Below are 3,857 nucleotides of genomic sequence, written 5' to 3' on the forward strand. Positions count from 1 at the left end.
TGGAGGATTCCCCTTATATCCATGGGGAATTTAACATGATTTTCCAAGATGAATGGGCCAAAAATGAATCACAATTCTGCAAAAAACCTAGTTACTTTTCACTGTAGACTTCTCAAAGCTGTAATTGCCAACAAGGGCTTTGCAACAGACTAATGATGATAACAGATGTTATAAATTTGTGGTGCATATATATACATATATATATAGTTTTTTGTGATTTTGCCTTTATACACCACCACAATGGATTTGAAATAAAACAATCAAGATATCATTGAAGTGTAGACTTTCAGCTTTATTTTAAGAGGTTCCACAAAAATATGGCATTTACCATTTAGGAATTACAGCCATTTTCAACAAAGTACCTCTATTTTCAGGGGCTCAAAGGTATTTGGACATTTGACTGACAAGTAGTTAATTGACCAGGTGTGGTCCATTCCCTCGTTACGTCAAGATAAATGAAGCAGATAAAAGGTCTGGAGTTGATAGCAGGTATTGAGTTGGCATTTGGCAGCTGTTCGACTAGAGCTACCAATATGAAGTCCAAGAAGATCTCAGTGCAAGTGAAGGAGGCCATCATTAGGCTGAAAAAAAAACATAAATCTATAAGAGAAATAGCAACCTCTTAAAATAAAGCTGAAAGTCTACACTTTGATCACATTGTGATTGTTTTATTTCAAATCCATTGTGGTGGTGTATAAAGGCAAAATCACAAAAACTCTGTCAATGTCCAAATACTTCCGGACCTGACTGTATATACAGTATATATATATATATATATATATATATATATATATATATATATATGTGTGTGTGTGTGTGTGTGTGTGTGTGTGTGTGTGTGTTTCTGAAAAGTATTTAATTTTGCCATAGATATGGTTCAAAACATGGCAGATGTGTACAAAATGAAATTTATTCCTTGATAAAGCAGCAAGACCATACCATTTATCACCAAGCTTTGATTCATCATCTGTTCATGACTGAAGATCTATCATCTGACAATCAGTCTTGACAAAACAGAACTGATCTCTCCTATGCTGCACCTCCCAATCACCAATGATATCCTCACAGTCCATCCGACACACAATTTCGGTACATTACAGACGTTGATACTGGCCCCATCTGCTGGTCAAATACATGTAAATACTTTGGGAGAAACCAAAACGAAAATGCAACAATATGGAAGTTACCTGCATGCTCTGTAATACAGAATCTATTCACAGAATAACTGAAGTTCACACAAAGCCAGAGAGAAATCTATATCCTCAGTCAACCTAATGTGTCAGTTGTCTGAGATACTATGAACTACCAGATCCTTATTTCCAGTTTTTCTGACTTGGGCATTGGGAACTACGCTCTAACATGGTTATGATCATAAATAAAGGGTCAGTCCTACCATGTAAAGCTAAATCACTGGGCTTAGTGATATCTCAGAGCTTCTCTTATCATTGCTATGCTGATGACACTTTTTCTTTATCCACCTCTCAAGTTTCTAAGACAATATTGGACTGCCTTTCTGACACCTGCTCATGATTGAAGATCTATCATCTGACAATCAACCTTGACAAAACAGAACTGATCTCTTTTAAGTTGGACCTCCCTATCACCAGTGATATCCTCCCAGTCCATCCGACACACAATTTCACTAACCACCAGATCAGAGGAACATAACTTTTCTGACTACAGAATCTGCTCAATATTCTACACTTGCTTTATATTCTACACTATATGGCCAAAAGTATGTTGATACTTGACCATCATTCCTATATGAGCTTGTTGGACATTTCATTCTAAAACCATGGGCATTTTTATGGAGTTGGTCCCCCCTTGCAGCTATAACAGCCTCCACTCCCCTGGCAAGGCTTTCCACTAGATTTTAAAGCATGACTGTGGGAATTTATGTTCATGCAGCCGCAAGAGCATTAGTAAGGTCAGGCGCTGATGTCAGACGAGGAGGCCTGGCATGGAGTTTGTGTTCCAGTTCATCCCAAAGGTGTTCAGTGGGGTTGAGGTCACGGCTCTGTGCAGGACACTAAAGTTCTCCTGAAAGTTCTTCCACTCCAGCCTTGGGAAACCATGTCTTCATGGAGCTCTCTTTGTGCACGGTGGCATAGTCATGCTGGAGCAGGTTTGGGCCTCTTAGTGATGGGAGGCCAGTGAGGGAAAATTGAATGCTACAGTATACAAAGACAGTATCTGCTTAGTGCTCCAAATATTCGTTTCTGTATCTGTATGCAGATTTAAACCTGAAGTGGTTATGATATGAATCCTACCACTATGCCCCCGGAAACACTAGAAAACAGTGCACTGTTCGTATGTCATAAATAAACACTGTAAATGCATCACGCAACTTTGTGTCTTTGTGTGTCCTGCGAGCTTCGTATCTGACTGCTCCCTCTCACCTGCATGAAAATAAAAACTTCCATCTTGCACAACTTTTTGTTGCATTGCATAGGATCTCAATTTCAGTTCTGTTCAATCAGAAATAAGTATTCGTATTCAGTTACATCCCTAGTATGAACCTTAGTTATTAGAATTTATTTTATTTGTTTTAATAAGTGTTAATAGATTAAAAGTATTGATAGCACTAAACCACTGTCTCAAGAGAGGAAGGTCTTGGTTTGTCATCGGTTCTGTCCCACTGTATATTTACACTACAGCCTGCATCCAACTGGGTTGCCCGAGTTTCCAGCTGTTATCAGCAATGCATGTGGTATATTTCATTAACATGACTTGCAGTATGCAGAAATGTATGACATCTGTAACAAACCAAACTAAACTGAACATAAAGCGACTTATTGCTGATTGACCACAGAGTGTATAAACCTGCATCTGTCATTGGCTTAGGACCAATTCCCACTCCTGCTAATGTGGCATCTAGGTTTCCTCTATCTATACCTGTTTTGGAAATGGCTAGTTGTAGAGACGGATTTACTTACAGCAGCTTGAATATATGTAAAATACAAATTGATGATGACCCAAACCTCATGCTACCGCAGGTTACTAACTAGCACACTACATGGCCAGTAGTTTGTGCACCCCTGACCATCACACACAGACTGTTATAATAAGCTCCACTCTTCTGGGAAGGCTTTCCACTAGATTTTGGAGCGTGGCTGTGGGGATTTGTGATCATTCAGCTACAAGAGCATTAGTGAGATCAGACACTGATGTTGGTGAGGAGATCTGGGGTTCAGTCGGTGTTCCAGTTCATCACAAAGGTGTTCAGTGGGGTTGAGGTCAGGGCTCTGTGCAGGACACTCCAGTTCTTCCACTCCAACCTTCACACACCATGTCTTCATGGAGCTCGCTTTGTGCACAGGGGCATTGTCATGCTGGAACAGGGTTGGACCTCTTAATTCCAGTGAAGGGAAACTGTAATGCTACAGCATACAGAGTCATTCTATACAATTGTGTGTTTCAGACTTTGTGGGAACAGTTTGGGGAAGAGCCACATGATGCGTGTGATGGTCAGGGGTGCACAAACTACTGGCCATGTAGTGTCCTAGTTAGTAACCTGCAGTAGCATGAGGTTTGGGTCATCATCAATTTGTATTTTACATATATTAAAGCTGCTGTAAGTAAATCCGTCTGTACAACTAGCCATCTCCAAAACAGGTATAGATAGAGGAAACCTAGATGCCACATTAGCAGGGGTGGGAATTGGTCCTAAGCCAATAACAGACATGCTACCTTCCGTGGTGTACTGTTTAGTGTAGTAGTGGGCTAGTATGCTGTTTGGGATGACTCAGTAAGCTCACGGTCTCCCTCTGCCGGTGCAGTATCACTCTCTCTCTCGCGCGCGCGCCTTCTAAAATTTACGTCCCGCCGCTACGTAATGACGTCAGGGACTCGTGGAT

This window comes from Pangasianodon hypophthalmus, chromosome 19 (assembly GCF_027358585.1).
Source record: "Pangasianodon hypophthalmus isolate fPanHyp1 chromosome 19, fPanHyp1.pri, whole genome shotgun sequence".
NCBI classification, from domain to species: Eukaryota; Metazoa; Chordata; class Actinopteri; order Siluriformes; family Pangasiidae; genus Pangasianodon; species Pangasianodon hypophthalmus.